Source organism: Rattus norvegicus, chromosome 18 (genome assembly GCF_036323735.1).
Source record: "Rattus norvegicus strain BN/NHsdMcwi chromosome 18, GRCr8, whole genome shotgun sequence".
NCBI lineage: Eukaryota > Metazoa > Chordata > Mammalia > Rodentia > Muridae > Rattus > Rattus norvegicus.
Window position 1 is genome coordinate 12,990,657 of NC_086036.1, and position 19,766 is coordinate 13,010,422.

A 19,766-nucleotide genomic window follows, 5' to 3' on the forward strand; every position below is an offset into this window, starting at 1 on the left:
ATGGAACATGGGGTGCACTGGAGAGTTTTGTCTTTAATCTGTATTAAAATATCATGAGCTTTTGAACTCAAGCTAGGCAGTTCCCAGGCTATGCAAGTCTTTTTGAATACTAGTTCAACCATTCAATATGTTTCCCATTTCTCCGAGTTTTGTGCCATTTGTGAATGTAATTACATCATTGACACCTTCATCTGAAACATTGATTGATAATGTGAAGAGGACATGGACACTTTTAGGCCCTTAGAAAATTTATTTCCATTAGTTCCCATGCCTTGCTTAATTGGAGAAATGGAAGGAAAACATTTATCAAACATCTATCATACGCTTCCATTTAATACCTGAAAAACTTGCTAAATACATTATTATATTTAATCTTTGTAAATTTTTTTCTTGAATTTTTAAAAATTTCAAATGTTATCCCCTTTCTCCCACCCAACCACCCACTCCTTCCGGTCTCGCCTTGACATTCCCCTATATTGGGCGGGGGGGGGGTTCCAGCCTTGGTAGAGCCAAGGACTTCTCCTCCCTTTGGTGCCCAACAAGGCCATCCTCTGCTACATATGCAACTGGAGCCATGAGTCTGTCCATGGGTACTCGTTGGATGGTGGTTTAGTCCCTGAGAGCTCTGGTTGGTTGGTATTGTTGTTCTTATGGGGTTGTAAACCCCTGCAGCTCCTTCAATCCTTTCTCTGTGTCCTCCACTAGGGACCCCATTCTCAGTTCAATGGTTGGCTGCTAACATTTGTTTCTGTATTTGTTATGCTCTGGCAGAGCCTCTCAGGAGACAGCTGTATTAGGCTTCTGTCAGCATGCATTTCTTGGCATCAGCAGTATTGTCTGGGTTTAGTGACTATGTATATGGGCTGGATCCCCAGGTGGGGCAGGCTCTGAATGGCCATTCTTTCAATCTCTACTCCAAACTTTTTGTCTCTGTATCTCCTCCTATGAATATTTTTGTTCCCCCTTTTAAGATGGACTGAAGCATCCACATTTGGTCGTCCTTCTTCTTGAGCTTCATGTGGTCTGTGCATCTTGGGTAATTTGAGCTTTTGGGCTAATATCCACTTATCAGTGAGTGCATACCCTGTGTGTGTTTCTGTGATTGGGTTACCTCACTCAGGATATTATTTTCTAGTCCCATTCATTTGCCTATGAATTTCATGAAGTTATTGTTTTTAATAGCTGAGTAGTGCTCCATTGTGTAGATGTACCACATTTTCTGTATCCATTCCTCTGTTGAGGGACATCTGGGTTCTTTTTAGCTTCTGGCTATTATAAATAAGGCTGCTATGAACATAGTAGAGTATGTGTCTTTGTTGTATGTTGGAGCATCTTGTGGGTATATGCTCAGGAGTGGTATAGCTGGGTCCTCAGGTAGTTCAATGTCTAATATTCTGAGGAACCTCCAGACTGATTTCCAGAATGGTTGTATCGACTTGCAATCCCACCAACAATGGAGGAGTGTACTTCTTTCTCCACATCCTTGCCAGCATCTGTTGTCACCTGAATTTTTGATCTTAGCCATTCTGACTGGTGTGAGGTGGAATCTCAGGGTTGTTTTGATTTCCCTGATGATAAGGATGTTAAACATTTCTTTAGGTACTTCTCAGCCATTCAATATTCCTTAGCTGAAAATTCTTTAACTCTGTACCCCATTTTTAATAGGGTTATTTGATTCTCTGGAGTCTAACTTTTTGAGTTCTTTGTATGTATTGGGCATTAGCCCTCTGATATAGGATTGGTAAAGATCTTTCCCAATCTGTTGGTTGCTGTTTTGTCCTAATGACAATACCCTTTACCTTACAGAAACTTTGCAATTTTATGAGTTCCCATTTGTTGATTCTTGATCTTAGAGCATAATAAGCCATTGGTGTTCTGTTCAGAAAATTTTCCTCAGTGCCCATGTGATCAAGGCTCTTTACCACGTTTTCTTCTACTAGTGTGAGTGTATCTGGTTTTATGTGGAGGTCCTTTGATCCACTTGAACTTGGATTGATTTGCATTCTTCTACATGCTGACCTCCAGTTCAACCAGCACCATTTGTTGAAAATGCTATCTTTTTTCCACTGGATGATTTTAGCTCCTTTATCAACGATCAAGTGACCATAGGTATGTGGGTTCATTTCTGGATCTTCAATTCTATTCCATTGATCTACCTGCCTGTCTCTGTACCAATACCATACAGTTTTTATCACTATTGCTCTATAATACTGCCTGAGGTCAGGGATGGTGATTTCCCCCAGAAGTCCTTTTATTGTTGAGGATAGTTTTTGCTATCCTGGGATTTTTATTATTCCAAATGAATTTGCAAATTGCTCTTTCTAACTCTATGAAGAATTTAGTTGGAAGTTTGATGGGGATTGCATTAAATCTGTAGATTGCTTTGGACAAGATGGCCATTTTTACTATGTTAATCCTGCCAATCCATGAGCATGGGAGATCTTTCCATCTTCTGAGATCTTCTTCAGTTTCCTTCTTCAGAGACTTGAAGTTCATGTCATACAGATTTTTCACTTGCTTGATAAGAGTGACACAGAGGTATTTTATATTATTTGTCACTATTGTGAAGGGTGTTGTTTCCCTACTTTCTTTCCCAGCCTGTTTATCTTTTGAGCAGAGGAAAGCTACTGATTTGTTTGCCTTATTTTATATCCAGCCACCTTGTTGAAGTTGTTTATCAGGTTTAGTAGTTCTCTGGTGGAACTTTTGGGGTCACTTAAGTATACTATCATATCATCTGCAAATAATGATATTTTGACTTCTTCCTTTCCAATTAGTATCTCTTTGACTTCCTTTTGTTGTCTGATTGCTCTGGCTAGGACTTTGAGTACTATATTGAATAAGTAGTGAGAGAATGGGCAGCCTTGTCTAGTCCCAGATTTTAATGGGATTGCTTCAAGTTTCTCTCCATTTAGTTTGAAGTTGGCTAAAGATTTGCTGTATATTGCTTTTACTCTGTTTAGGTATGGGTCTTGAATTCCTGATCTTTCCAATACTTTTATCATGAAGGGGTGTTGAATTTTGTCAAATGCTTTCTCAGCATCTGATGAGATGATCATGAATTTTTTCCTTTGAGCTTGTTTATATAGTGGATTATGTTGATGGATTTCCATATATTGAACTATTCCTACATCCCTGGGATGAAGCCTAGTTGATCATGATGGATGATCGTTATGATGTGGTCTTGGATTCAGTTTGTGAGAATTTTATTGAGTATTTTTGTGTCAGTATTCATAAGGGAAATTGGTCTGAAGTTTTCTTTTTTTGTTGGGTCTTTGTGTGGTTTAGGTATAAGCATAATTGTGGCATCACAGAAGAAATTGGGTAGTGTTCCTTCTGTTTCTATTTTGTGGAATAGTTTGGACAGTATTGGTATTAGGTCTTCTATGAAGGTCTGAGCAAATTCTCCACTAAACCCATCTGGTTCTGGGGGTGGGGGGTTGGTTGGGAAACTTTTAATAACTTCTATTTCTTTAGGAATTATGGGACTGTTCAGATGGTTTATCTGATCCTGATTTAATTTTGGTACCTGGTATCTGTCTAGAAAATTGTCTATTTCATCCAGATTTTCCACTTTTGTTGAATATAGGCTTTTGTAGTAGGATCTGATGATTTTTTTAATTTCCTCAGATTCTGTTGTTATGTCTCCCTTTTCATTTCTGATTTTGTTAATTTGGATACACTCTCTGTGCCCTCTGGTTAGTCTGGCTAAGGGTTTATCTATCTTGTTGATTTATCAGTAAGTAGAGTGTTCTTCAACTTCCATGTGTATGTGGGCTTTCTGTTGTTTTTGTTGTTATTGAAGACCAGCCTTAGTCCATGGTGATCTAATAGGATGCATGGAATTATTTCTGTCTTCTTGTATCTGTTGAGGCCTGTTTTTGTAACTGATTATATGGTCAATTTTGGAGAATGTACCATGAGGTGCTGAGAAGAAATTATATTCTTTTGATTTAGGATGAAACGTTGTATAGATATTTGTTAAATCCATTTGGTTCATAACTTCTTTTAGTTTTTCTGTATCTCTCTTTAGGTTTTGTTTCCATGATCTGCCCATTGATTAGAGTGGGGTTTTGAAGTCTCCCACTGTTTTTGTGTGAGGTGCAATGTGTGCTTTGAGCTTTAGTAAGGTTTCCTTTATGAATGTAGGTACCCTTGCATAGGTACTCAGGATTGAGAGTTCATTTTGTTGGATTTTTCCTTTGATGAATATGAAGTGTCATTCCTTATTTTTTTGATAACTTTTGGTTGAAAGTTGATTTTATTCGATATTAGGATGGCTACTCCAATTTGTTTCTTGAGACCATTTGCTTGGAAAATTGTTTTCCAGTCTTTTACTCTGAGGCAGTGTCTGTTTTGTCACTGTGGTATCTTTCCTATATGCAGCAAAATGCTTGGTCCTCTTTACATATTCAGTGTGTTAGTCTGTATCTTTTTATTGGGGAATTGAGTCCATTGATATTAAGAGGTATTAAGGAATAATGATTGTTGTTTCCTGTTATTTTTGTTGTTAGAGGTGGAATTATGTTTGTGTGTCTCTCTTCTTTTGGGTTTGTTGCAAGAAGATTATTTTCTTGCTTTCGCTAGGGTATAGTTTCCCTCATTGTGTTGGAGTTTTCCATCTATTATCCTTTTGTATGGCTGGATTTGTGGGAAGATATTGTGTAAATTTGGGTTTGTCATGGAATATCTTGGTTTGTCCATTTATGTTAATCGAGAGTTTTGCTGAATATAGTAGCCTGGGGGCTGGTATTTGTGTTCTCTTAGGGTCTCTATGATATCTGCCCAGGATCTTCTGGCTTTCATAGTCTCTGGTAAGAAGTCTGGTGTAATTCTGATAGGTCTGCCTTTATATGTTACTTGACATTTTTCCCTTACTGCTTTTAACATTCTTTCTTTGTTTTGTGTATTTGGTGTTTTAACTATTATGTGACTGGAGGAGTTTCTTTTCTGGTCCAATCTATTTGGAGTTCTGTAGGCTTCTTGTATGTTTATGGACATCTCTTTCTTTAGGTTAGGGAAGTTTTCTTCTATAATTTTGTCAAAGATGTTTACTGGCCTGTTAAGTTGTGAATCTTTGCTCTCTTCTATACCTATTATCCTTAGGTTTGATCTTCTAGTTTTGTCTTGGATTTCCTGGATGTTTTTGGTTAGGAGGTTTTTGCATTTTACATTTTCTTTGATGATTGGTCAATGTTTTCTATAGTATCCTCTGTCCCTGAGATTGTATCTTCTATTTCTTGTATTCTGTTGGTGATGCTTGCATCTATGACTCCTGATCCGTTTCCTAGGTTTTCTATATCCAGGGTTGTTTCTCTTTGTAATTTCTTTATTCTTTCTATTTCCATTTTTAGATCCTGGATGGTTTTTTCAATTCCTTCACCTGTTTGATTGTGTTTTTCTGCAATTCTTTAAGGGATTTTTGTGGTTTTTCTTGCAGGGTTTCTACTTGTTTACCTGTGTTGTTCTATATTTTGTTAAGGGAATTATTTATGTCATTCTTAAAGTCCTCTATTATCATCATGAGATGAGATTTTAAATCCAAATCTTGCTTTTCTGGCGTGTTTGGATATCCAGTATTTGCTTCAGTGGGAGAACTGGGCTCTGATGATGCCAAGTAGTCTTAGTTTCTATTCCTCACATTCCTGTGCTTGCCTCTTGCCATCTGGTTGTCTCTGGTGTTAGCCGGTCCTGCTGTCTCTGACAGTGGCTTGACCCTCCTGTAAGCCTATGTGTCAGCATTCCTGGATACTTGATTTCTCCCAGTGGGATCTGGATATAGAGAGCTGTGTCACTGGGTCAGCTTCCAGACACAGGCACAAACTGGAAGTGTCTTGTCCCAGACTGTTCCTCAGTTCCTGTGTCCAGAGTTCTCCAGATGGGTTCCTCTTGGGTCAGGAATGTGAACAGAAGTGGTGGTCGCCCCTGTGTTTTCAGGATTTTCTGTACTTCTGAGAGTCCTGCTCTCTCCCCAGGGGATCTGGGTACAGAGAGCTGTGGGACAGGCACAGGCACAGGCAGAAACCAAAAGGATTTTGTCCCAGACTGCTTCTGGGTTCCTGTGTCCTGAGGGCTCCAGGCAGGTCCCTTGGAGCAGAAAAGGTGGTCTTACCTCTCCTCTCAGGTGTACTAGCGCTCCTGGAGACTGGCTTTCGGCTCTGTGTGCAGGCAGAGACCAGAATGATCCTGTCCCTGACTGCTTCTAAGTTCCTGTGTCACATTTAATCTTTAATGAGGGTAACAATAATAAGTGCTGATTTTGAATCTATTCCATATATTCAGCATTTGATTCTATTCCATGTATTCATGGCTTTCCAAGTTAAATTTATGGGACAGAAGTGATCCTTGCTAGACAGTTTTGGTTAGTCACTTGAGAATATGCAATCATTTGGATGAATAAAATGAACAAAAATAATCAAGAAACCTAGGTTTTCTGTTATTCGATAAACTTGATAAGCTTGGTGAACATCTACTAGAATTTATTTAATTTCAACAGGAATATGAGTTTAGGGGAAAAACATTCCTGTTTTGTTTAAAAAGTATTTTATTTGTGTGTGTGTGTGTGTGTTTGTGTGTCTCTGTGTGTGTGTGAACAATGCTATATGTGCGTCTAGTATTGGCAGGGCATCAGGGCACATAAGAGGGCATCCTTGGAGCTGGAGTTGCAGATGGTTATGAGCCATCATGTGGGTGCTGGGAATCATCCAGTCGTCGTCGTCTTCTCCTTCTCCTTCTCCTTCTCCTTCTCCTTCTCCTTCTCCTTCTCCTTCTCCTTCTCCTCCTCCTCCTCCTCCTCCTCCTCCTCCTCCTCCTCCTCCTCCTCCTTCTTCTTCTGTCTATTCAGTTAGCAAGTTTTATGTATTCATTTTTCCCTCCATCTTTATTAAATTGGGTATTTCTTATTTACATTTCAATTGTTATTCCCTTTCCCGGTTTCCAGGCCAACATCCTCCTAACCCCTTCTCCTTCCCTTCTATATGGGTGTCCCCCTCCTCATCCTCCCCCCATTACTGCCCTCCCCCCAGTAGTCACGTTCACTGGGGATTCAGTCTTGGCAGGACCAAGGGCTTCCCCTTCCACTGGTGCTCTTACTAGGCTATTCATTGCTACCTATGAGGTCAGAGTCCAGGGTCAGTCCATGTATAGTCTTTGGGTAGTGGCTTAGTCTCTGGAAGCTCTGGTTGGTTGGCATTGTTGTACATATGGGGTCTCGAGCCCCTTCAAGCTCTTCCAGTTCTTTCTCTGATTCCTTCAACGGGGTTCCCATTCTCAGTTCAGTGGTTTGCTGCTGGCATTCGCCTCTGTATTTGCTGTATTCTGGCTGTGTCTCTCAGGAGAAATCTACATCCAGTTCCTGTCAGCCTTCACTTCTTTGCTTCATCCATCTTCTATAGTTTGGTGGCTATATATGTATGGGTCACATGTGGGGCAGGCTCTGAATGGGCGTTCCTTCAGCCTCTGTTCTAAACTTTGCCTCCCTATTCTTCTTAACCACTGAGGCACTCTTCAGCCTCAGAGAAAGGGGCATTCTTGAGTAAGCAACATTTGTTCAAGACACATTAAAAGTTTCTGGGGGGAAGTCCCACACCCGCGGATCCCGGCCCGCAGCAGCTCTCTGCCCCCAGACTCTGTGAGAGAGAGACCCAACCGCCTGGTCAGGTGGGCACTCCTGAGGCTGCAGAGCGGAAGAGACCACCAACACTGCTCACCCCTGCCCACATCCCTGGCCCAAGAGGAAACTGTATAAGGCCTCTGGGCTCCCGTGGGGGAGGGCCCAGGAGTGGCAGGACCCCTGTGCCTGAGACACCACCAGAACCAGAAGGAAACAGACCGGATAAACAGTTCTCTGCACCCAAATCCCGTGGGAGGGAGAGCTGAACCTTCAGAGAGGCAGACAAGCCTGGGAAACCAGAAGAGACTGCTCTCTGCACACACATCTCGGACGCCAGAGGAAAAAGCCAAAGACCATCTGGAACCCTGGTGCACTGAAGCTCCCGGAAACGGCGGCACAGGTCTTCCTGGTTGCTGCCGCTGCAGAGAGCCCGTGGGTAGCACCCCACGAGCGAACTTGAGCCTCGGGACCACAGGTAAGACCAACTTTTCTGCTGCAAGAAAGCTGCCTGGTGAACTCAAGACACAGGCCCACAGGAACAGCTGAAGACCTGTAGAGAGGAAAAACCACACGCTGGAAAGCAGAACACTCTGTCCCCATAACTGACTGAAAGAGAGGAAAACAGGTCTACAGCACTCCTGACACACAGGCTTATAGGACAGTCTAGCCACTGTCAGAAATAGCAGAACAAAGTAACACTAGAGATAATCTGATGGCGAGAGGCAAGCGCAGGAACCCAAGCAACAGAAACCAAGACTACATGGCACCATCGGAGCCCAATTCTCCCATCAAAACAAACATGGAATATCCAAACACACCAGAAAAGCAAGATCTAGTTCCAAAATCATTTTTGATCATGATGCTGGAGGACTTCAAGAAAGACGTGAAGAACTCCCTTAGAGAACAAGTAGAAGCCTACAGAGAGGAATCGCAAAAATGCCTGAAAGAATCGCAAAAATCCCTGAAAGAATTCCAGGAAAACATAAATAAACAAGTAGAAGCCCATAGAGAGGAGACACAAAAATCCCTGAAAGAATTCCAGGAAAAGATAAATAAACAAGTAGAAGCCCATAGAGAGGAGACACAAAAATCCCTGAAAGAATTCCAGGAAAACACAATCAAACAGTTGAAGGAATTAAAAATGGAAATAGAAGCAATCAAGAAAGAACACATGGAAACAACCCTGGATATAGAAAACCAAAAGAAGAGACAAGGAGCTGTAGATACAAGCTTCACCAACAGAATACAAGAGATGGAAGAGAGAATCTCAGGAGCAGAAGATTCCATAGAAATCATTGACTCAACTGTCAAAGATAATGTAAAGCGGAAAAAGCTACTGGTCCAAAACATACAGGAAATCCAGGACTCAAGGAGAAGATCAAACCTAAGGATAATAGGTGTAGAAGAGAGTGAAGACTCCCAGCTCAAAGGACCAGTAAATATCTTCAACAAAATCATAGAAGAAAACTTCCCTAACCTAAAAAAAGAGATACCCATAGACATACAAGAAGCCTACAGAACTCCAAATAGATTGGACCAGAAAAGAAACACCTCCCGTCACATAATTGTCAAAACACCAAACGCACAAAATAAAGAAAGAATATTAAAAGCAGTAAGGGAAAAAGGTCAAGTAACATATAAAGGGAGACCTATCAGAATCACACCAGACTTCTCGCCAGAAACTATGAAGGCCAGAAGATCCTGGACTGATGTTATACAGACCCTAAGAGAACACAAATGCCAGCCCAGGTTACTGTATCCAGCAAAACTCTCAATTAACATTGATGGAGAAACCAAGATATTCCATGACAAAACCAAATTTACACAATATCTTTCCACAAATCCAGCACTACAAAGGATAATAAATGGTAAAGCCCAACATAAGGGGGCAAGCTATACCCTAGAAGAAGCAAGAAACTAATCGTCTTGGCAACAAAACAAAGAGAATGAAAGCACACAAACATAACCTCACATCCAAATATGAATATAACAGGAAGCAATAATCACTATTCCTTAATATCTCTCAATATCAATGGCCTCAACTCCCCAATAAAAAGACATAGATTAACAAACTGGATACACAATGAGGACCCTGCATTCTGCTGTCTACAGGAAACACACCTCAGAGACAAAGACAGACACTACCTCAGAGTGAAAGGCTGGAAAACAACTTTCCAAGCAAATGGTCAGAAGAAGCAAGCTGGAGTAGCCATTCTAATATCAAATAAAATCAATTTCCAACTAAAAGTCATCAAAAAAGATAAGGAAGGACACTTCATATTCATCAAAGGAAAAATCCACCAAGATGAACTCTCAATCCTAAATATCTATGCCCCAAATACAAGGGCACCTACATACATAAAAGAAACCTTACTAAAGCTCAAAGCACACATTGCACCTCACACAATAATAGTGGGAGATTTCAACACACCACTCTCATCAATGGACAGATCATGGAAACAGAAATTAAACAGTGATGTCGACAGACTAAGAGAAGTCATGAGCCAAATGGACTTAACGGATATTTATAGAACATTCTATCCTAAAGCAAAAGGATATACCTTCTTCTCAGCTCCTCATGGTACTTTCTCCAAAATTGACCATATAATTGGTCAAAAAACGGGCCTCAACAGGTACAGAAAGATAGAAATAATCCCATGCGTGCTATCGGACCACCACGGCCTAAAACTGGTCTTCAATAACAATAAGGGAAGAATGCCCACATATACGTGGAAATTGAACAATGCTCTACTCAATGATAACCTGGTCGAGGAAGAAATAAAGAAAGAAATTAAAAACTTTTTAGAATTTAATGAAAATGAAGATACAACATACCCAAACTTATGGGACACAATGAAAGCTGTGCTAAGAGGAAAACTCATAGCGCTGAGTGCCTGCAGAAAGAAAGAGGAAAGAGCATATGTCAGCAGCTTGACAGCACACCTAAAAGCTCTAGAACAAAAAGAAGCAAATACACCCAGGAGGAGTAGAAGGCAGGAAATAATCAAACTCAGAGCTGAAATCAACCAAGTAGAAACAAAAAGGACCATAGAAAGAATCAACAGAACCAAAAGTTGGTTCTTTGAGAAAATCAACAAGATAGATAAACCCTTAGCCAGACTAACGAGAGGACACAGAGAGTGCGTCCAAATTAACAAAATCAGAAATGAAAAGGGAGACATAACTACAGATTCAGAGGAAATTCAAAAAATCATCAGATCTTACTATAAAAACCTATATTCAACAAAACTTGAAAATCTTCAGGAAATGGACAATTTCCTAGACAGATACCAGGTATCGAAGTTAAATCAGGAACAGATAAACCAGTTAAACAACCCCATAACTCCTAAGGAAATAGAAGCAGTCATTAAAGGTCTCCCAACCAAAAAGAGCCCAGGTCCAGACGGGTTTAGTGCAGAATTCTATCAAACCTTCATAGAAGACCTCATACCAATATTATCCAAACTATTCCACAAAATTGAAACAGATGGAGCACTACCAAATTCCTTCTATGAAGCCACAATTACTCTTATACCTAAACCACACAAAGACACAACAAAGAAAGAGAACTTCAGACCAATTTCCCTTATGAATATCGATGCAAAAATACTCAATAAAATTCTGGCAAACCGAATTCAAGAGCACATCAAAACAATCATCCACCATGATCAAGTAGGCTTCATCCCAGGCATGCAGGGATGGTTTAATATACGGAAAACCATCAACGTGATCCATTATATAAACAAACTGAAAGAACAGAACCACATGATCATTTCATTAGATGCTGAGAAAGCATTTGACAAAATTCAACACCCCTTCATGATAAAAGTCCTGGAAAGAATAGGAATTCAAGGCCCATACCTAAACATAGTAAAAGCCATATACAGCAAACCAGTTGCTAACATTAAACTAAATGGAGAAAAACTTGAAGCAATCCCACTAAAATCAGGGAGTAGACAAGGCTGCCCACTCTCTCCCTACTTATTCAATATAGTTCTTGAAGTTCTAGCCAGAGCAATCAGACAACAAAAGGAGATCAAGGGGATACAGATCGGAAAAGAAGAGGTCAAAATATCACTATTTGCAGATGACATGATAGTATATTTAAGTGATCCCAAAAGTTCCACCAGAGAAGTACTAAAGCTGATAAACAACTTCAGCAAAGTGGCTGGGTATAAAATTAACTCAAATAAATCAGTTGCCTTCCTCTATACAAAAGAGAAACAAGCCGAGAAAGAAATTAGGGAAACGACACCCTTCATAATAGACCCAAATAATATAAAGTACCTCGGTGTGACTTTAACCAAGCAAGTAAAAGATCTGTACAATAAGAACTTCAAGACACTGAGGAAAGAAATTGAAGAAGACCTCAGAAGATGGAAAGATCTCCCATGCTCATGGATTGGCAGGACTAATTTAGTAAAAATGGCCATTTTACCAAAAGCAATCTACAGATTCAATGCAATCCCCATCAAAATACCAATCCAATTCTTCAAAGAGTTAGACAGAACAATTTGCAAATTCATCTGGAATAACAAAAAACCCAGGATAGCTAAAGCTATCCTCAACAATAAAAGGACTTCAGGGGGAATCACTATCCCTGAACTCAAGCAGTATTACAGAGCAATAGTGATAAAAACTGCATGGTATTGGTACAGAGACAGACAGATAGACCAATGGAATAGAATTGAAGACCCAGAAATGAACCCACACACCTATGGTCACTTGATTTTTGACAAAGGAGCCAAAACCATCCAATGGAAAAAAGATAGCATTTTCAGCAAATGGTGCTGGTTCAACTGGAGGTCAACATGTAGAAGAATGCAGATTGATCCATGCTTATCACCCTGTACAAAGCTTAAGTCCAAGTGGATCAAGGACCTCCACATCAAACCAGACACACTCAAACTAATAGAAGAAAAACTAGGGAAGCATCTGGAACACATGGGCACTGGAAAAAATTTCCTGAACAAAACACCAATGGCTTATGCTCTAAGATCAAGAATCGACAAATGGGATCTCATAAAACTGCAAAGCTTCTGTAAGGCAAAGGACACTGTGGTTAGGACAAAACAGCAACCAACAGATTGGGAAAAGATCTTTACCAATCCTACAACAGATAGAGGCCTTATATCCAAAATATACAAAGAACTCAAGAAGTTAGACCGCAGGGAAACAAATAACCCTATTAAAAAATGGGGTTCAGAGCTAAACAAAGAATTCACAGCTGAGGAATGCCGAATGGCTGAGAAACACCTAAAGAAATGTTCAACATCTTTAGTCATAAGGGAAATGCAAATCAAAACAACCCTGAGATTCCACCTCACACCAGTGAGAATGGCTAAGATCAAAAACTCAGGTGACAGCAGATGCTGGCGAGGATGTGGAGAAAGAGGAACACTCCTCCATTGTTGGTGGGATTGCAGACTGGTAAAACCATTCTGGAAATCAGTCTGGAGGTTCCTCAGAAAATTGGACATTGAACTGCCTGAGGATCCAGCTATACCTCTCTTGGGCATATACCCAAAAAATGCCTCAACATATAAAAGAGACACGTGCTCCACTATGTTCATCGCAGCCTTATTTATAATAGCCAGAAACTGGAAAGAACCCAGATGCCCTTCAACAGAGGAATGGATACAGAAAATGTGGTACATCTACACAATGGAATATTACTCAGCTATCAAAAACAACAAGTTTATGAAATTCGTAGGCAAATGGTTGGAACTGGAAAATATCATCCTGAGTGAGCTAACCCAATCACAGAAAGACATACATGGTATGCACTCATTGATAAGTGGCTATTAGCCCAAATGCTTGAATTACCCTAGATGCCTAGAACAAATGAAACTCAAGACGGATGATCAAAATGTGAATGCTTCACTCCTTCTTTAAATGAGGAAAAAACAATACCCTTGGCTGGGAAGGGAGAGGCAAAGATTAAAACAGAGACTGAAGGAACACCCATTCAGAGCCTGCCCCACAGGTGGCCCATACATATACAGCCACCCAATTGGACAAGATGGATGAAGCAAAGAAGTGCAGACCAACAGGAGCCGGATGTAGATCGCTCCTGAGAGACACAGCCAGAATACAGCAAATACAGAGGCGAATGCCAGCAGCAAACCACTGAACTGAGAATAGGTCCCCCGTTGAAGGAATCAGAGAAAGAACTGGAAGAGCTTGAAGGGGCTCGAGACCCCAAAAGTACAACAATGTCAAGCAACCAGAGCTTCCAGGGACTAAGCCAGTACCTAAATAGTATACATGGACTGACCCTGGACTCTGACCTCATAGGTAGCAATGAATATCCTAGTAAGAGCACCAGTGGAAGGGGAAGCCCTGGGTCCTGCTAAGACTGAACCCCCAGTGAACTAGACTATGGGGGGAGGGCGGCAATGGGGGGAGGGTTGGGAGGGGGACACCCATAAGGAAGGGGAGGGGGGAGGGGGATGTTTGCCCGGAAACCGGGAAAGGGAATAACACTTGAAATGTATATAAGAAATACTCAAGTTAATAAAAAAAATAAATAAATAAATAAAAAAGAAATAAAAAAAAAGTTTCTGGGGAATACTATGCCTTCCTTAGTTTAGAGAAAGTGAATGGTCAAATATACCATAAAAAATGTAGTAGTAAATTGTCTTGTGGCTGTGACAGACACCTGATAAATGCAGCAACTTATGAAGCAAAGAGTTATTTCTTCTCATGTTTCAAGGGCAAACATTCTACCACAACAGAGAAAGCATGACATCAGGGACATGAGGCAGCTGGTCACATTGTATCTGCAGTCAGGATGCACTCAGCTGACTTTCACATTTTTATTCAGTCTAGGACCCCAGACCACAGAGTGGTATTGGGTACACTAAGTATGGATTTCCCTTCATAGACACTAGTGATTACAGAGCTTGTTAAGTTGAGAATATTAACCATAATATATAATAATTTTCTTTTGAGAGAGCATTTCACTATGTAGGTGTGACAGGCTTGGAACTCTCTGTTTAGGCCAGGTTAGCCTTGAACTCACAAAGATCTACTTGCCTATGACTGTTGAGTGCTGGGATTATAGACATGACATCATACCTGGTAATAGTTTTACTTGGATCAAATGATTATAAATCATTAGCATATGAGCTTGAGGTAGAAGCTTTTGAGTTTTGAACACATTTTAGGAGTGTTTTTCTGTGTCGTCTTCAAGAGATGTATACCAGAAAGATCAAAGCCAAAGGTGCTAATAGTCAAACTATTTAAAACCTAATGTGTATTTCTCATTTCTTTCTACATTTTCTGTGTAGCAGATCAGGCACGGAGCTTTCTCAGAACAATGGGTAAAAGAAATAGTCAAAATATGTTGGTTAGAGGTACAATGAAATATATCTTTCAAGTATGTGACATGGATTTTCCTTCTTTTTAATTATGCAGTGGGGTTAATGGTGATGTAGGCAGGAGGTCATTGTTTGGTTCCGGATAATGACAGACAGGTCCTGTCCTCAGCTCTGTAGGTTTCTCATAGGCCAGTAGTTCTTACACACCAGTGAGCATTAGCATCCTGAGAGTTTGTTCTTTCAGCCTCACAGCCTATCTGCCTGGAGGATCTGCAGTGGCCTGAGAAACCACCTTTTAAGGAATGCGGTTTGAAAGCCCCTGCTGCAGAGCCTTCCTACAAAGAAAAGTACTGCCTAGACTTCGATTGCTCATTGGAAGAGGATATCTGGATCTGGAATGCAACTCAGTGATAGAAAGCATGCCTACTGTGCATGAGGCCCTGGGTTCAGCCTCCAGTAACACAAATTAGAAGAAAAATAGAAAAAAAAAATCTAGTCTCCCCACCCACCCACCCCCATTTGCCTTGCAGAAGATGTGAACGTTCCTTTCCTTTCCTTTCTACACAGTACTGATTCAAGTGCCCTCAATCCCATCCCATTCAACTTTACATAAGTCACACCGAAATTCTATCACTGTATAACAGAACTCAGAATTTAGCTGGTAACCCCACCTCTTCTTTCATTTTTTTTCTTTTAATTGTGAACCAGCATCTCCTAATGTTGGGGTAATCTTTCTGGGTAAGATCAACACAATATGTAAATCTCTTAACTGCAAACAAGCAGAGAGATGTTTATCAGTCTCAGTATTTGTTTATTTTTTGGTTTTGGTGCTGTCAGCTAAACCCAGGGTCTTGCCAGAGCTCTACGTCTTATATGAATCAGAGAAATAACCCAGTAGCAGACACTCGCTCCTGTCTTTGTTTTAAGACCAGTCCGAGGTGTCTTGCTTAGCCCATGGCTCCCGTGCTGAATGTGCCTATTTAACCAGTCCGAGGTCGATGCCAGTAACAAGAGGACAGTCTGCAGAAGCTCATCAGGACACGGCAGCTGAACCTGGCCACCCCGGGAAGAAGCACACTGCTGTGGCTGGATGTTTCTGGTACAGTGCTCAGCGGTGAAATGATTAACAGTGTTGGCATTTAAGTGATCATAATTAGGTTTCAAAGTTAACAGCCCATTGAGATAAATAGTGGAAGTTCACACCTCCCTCAGTGCTATTGTTTATCAGACTGTCAAGTTGCAGCTTCAGGAAGACGACAGTAATGTGGCTTTGAACACTAATTGCCTAAAGCCAAGTTATATCCACCTGGGAGGGTCCTTTGGTCATTTGTTCAACTGAAATGTCAGAGAATACACAGTGCTAGAATTCTCCATCACCTAAGAGATACATCCTTGGACACATATTTCTCCATCCACTCCCAGATACAACCTTGCACATATATTTCTCCATCCACTCCCAGATACAACCTTACACATATATTTCTTCATCCACTCCCAGAAACAACCTTGCACATATATTTCAATGCACAGGAAGAAAAATGATACAGGAACAGGCAGTGGGGTTCAGAAGATCTTCTGGTTGAAATGTGGGTCTGCCTCAGTTTCTCCTTTTAAATGACAATGTAACTATTGACTTGCAAGATATGATCCTGAGAGGAATGAACAATTAAGTGATTTAAATAACAACAACAACGACAACAACAACAACAACCCGTTTGCCTACTAGACCCCATTAGGATGTTATTGTCCTAAAGGAGTTATGTGCACATTCTGTCAATAGGAAAGCTCTGAGAGCATAATTAAATTAATTTTCATAGGTTTATGATTTATTTTCCCACAATAAGTTTGCACGCATGACTGAGTGCTACTTGATGTTCAATAAGGGTGGAGGTTGTAATTTCTGTTTGCAGAATTATGGATTTTCCTTTTTCAAGTGACATTCAAGAATCACAGGCAGCAAAAACAAGGGGGGAAACTCTCCTGAGCCTGAAGCGGACAGAAGCTAATAGATGGAGTCTTCATAGAAGTCCTTGTCTTCTCGCGGAGTGATGTTCCCTAATAGCACAAAATGATCAGCAGGGCATTGTTATTAACATAGAGGAGCCGTGGAGCCGTCCTAGAGGATCATCACTTTAAACAAGCTTAAAGGGAACGGAGCTTTGAACTTCTTATGCTTTACCAAATCTCATCTTGAAAAGGGGTTTTCTTTTTATTGTGCATGCGTGTTTGTACGTGTGTGTGTGTGTGTGTGTGTGTGTGTGTGTGTGTGTGTGTGTGTGTGCGGGCGCACGCGCACGCATTATGTACATGCCCACATCTGTGTCATTCCTCAGGTACAATCCACCTTTTATTTTATTTTTTTCGATAGGATCTCTCACTGGGACTCAAATTTGCTCGTTGAGTTAAGCTGGTTGGTCAGTGAGCCCCAGGGATCCACCTGTCCCTACCTCCCCAGCTCTGGGGTTGTAGGAGACATCACCACATCTGGTTGTTTCATGAGGGGCCTGGGGATGAAACTCAGGTCTCCATTCCTGTGCAGTAAGCACCTCACTGACAGCCATCTATACCGTGCACTCGCTCTATCTTGCTCCTACTCTCTGCATTTTCTCCACCTGCTTGCTTTGTCTTACTGATTGCATCCTGCTGACACAGGAGTGAGAGGGCCAGTTACCACATCATTCTCTTTACCACTGGCTGATGGCAGAGGTGAATGGTGGCCAGAACAACAACGAGGGGTCAAGGCAAAGGGAAACAAAAGCAAGCAAACAAGCCAACATGTCAGAAAGGAAGAAGAAAGGAAGACCAGAGGGAAGGAGTCAGGAGGTGGGGCCAATTAAGAACAGAGGAGCTGGGAAACAGAATGCAGTGTCTCCCCCTTCCCCTCCTCATCTTGCTTGTCCTGCCTCTGCAAGTTTAGTCATGAAAGAAAAAATGTATCAGAGAGAAGTGGCTGTAGTTTTGTTTTGTTTTGTTTTTTTGTTTGTTTTTTTTTGTTTTTTTGAAAGAATAGAAACTGAATAGAAAAAATTTTATGAAAAAATTCTGGCCTTATTAATATTTTGTAACTTTGGATTAAACTTACTTTAGCTGGTACACAGAAATGTAAAAGTGCTATATATTAATGCGGTAGCTGTAAGTGTGGTGTTTAATACACTTCTGCATTGAGCACTGTTTAAGTCAAGCACCTATTATCTCTCTAGGGTGAAAACACTCACAATCCTTTCTTTCAGCTTCTCGAAATATCAGTACCTGCTGGTTATATAATCGCCCTCTATGGTGGTTTGAAACTGGTCCCCCTTATCAGGAGTGGGTGTGGCTTTGTTGGAGAAAGCATGTCAGTGTGGGGACGGGTTTTAGACATTAATTGCCATTATTTGTTGGGAGACAGTAAGAGTCGCTCAGTTGTTATTCTACTCACAATTTTCATATCACTTGTAAATAAATAATTTACATATTTCAAAAATATTCCCGTAATCTTTTTGGAGCCTGTACTTTGTTGCAAACTAAACTCACGTAAGAGTTGAAGACAGCAGTTAAGTATGTGTTAGGAAAATCATGATGGGATGTTTGGCTTTTTCTGCAGTATGGCTACCTTACTGTCAGTCGTCCAGTCAAAAAGGACACAAAACCAGGTATGCTAACATGTGCATGTAGTTTTAGTATTTGGGAAGCTGAGACATGAGTGTTTCTGTGAGTTGAGTTTCAGCCCAGTCTGGGTTACATAGTGAAACCTCACTTAAAAAAATCCGCTCACTTGGGGAAATATATAGGTGTTACTCCAGTGATATTTTGTGGTATGATGAAAATCTAAAGTCAGGTTCCTTTGAGGAAGGAAAACCTTCCTGGGCTATTTGGGTGTGTGCCACTCAGTTATTTGAAAGGCCTGAGCAGTCTTTGATGGTGAAGACATCGTGCTGTAGAGTACAGCATCACTGTGTCACCAGAACGCAAACCCAGACTCCTGACAGCTGGCCTCAACTTGCCTGGCCTGACTCTGCAGCTGGAAAAACCAATTTCCAAGACTAAATCTGTCTTTAAATTGGTCACATGCCATTTTTCTCTTCAAGTATGTGAATAGATGTTTTGTATATTTCAATATTAATTCCAGTGCATGATGTGTGTATGTGTGTGTGTGTGTGTGTGTATGAATAAAGTATTGATGTTTTGATCATTCCTGGGTCTGTGTCTTAGTAATGCATGTGTGCGTGGGTATGTGCATACATGTGTATGATGTCACTGCCATCCTTAGTAGCTTTCCCACCTTTATTTTTAAGGCAGGATCTCTCCCTGAGCCTGAAACACAAGGACTGTCTAGACTCGGTGACAACTGCAGCTGTCTTCTATATCTCGTGTTTCCACCCCCAGCACTGGTGTTACAGGGTATGTAGCCACGCTTGGCTTTTCATGTGGGTACTGGGAATCCAGACTGAGTCACCTCCCCAGTCCCTGGGTTTTGATCTTTTTAAAGTATATAATTCAGCAGTATATATTATATTCACAATGTTGTAGTAGATACTAACACTATCTTCTTTGAAATCATTTTCATCACCTAGAACAAGAAATGCTACAAATGTTAAGCAACAACTTCCCCCATCTTCTATGTTCCTGGTAACTCGTGATCTTTTCTCTATCCACAAGAGCTTGACTGTTACAGAGATTTCAGAAGAGTAGAATCATTCAGCATTTGTCCCTTGGCTATTACTTGTCACTTGGCCTACATTTTCAGTGTTCATTTATGTGGTCATATAATTATTTCATTTTTTTATGGTTGAAAACTGTGTGTATGTTTATGTGTGAGTGTGCCTATGTGTGAGTGTATGCACGCGTGTGTG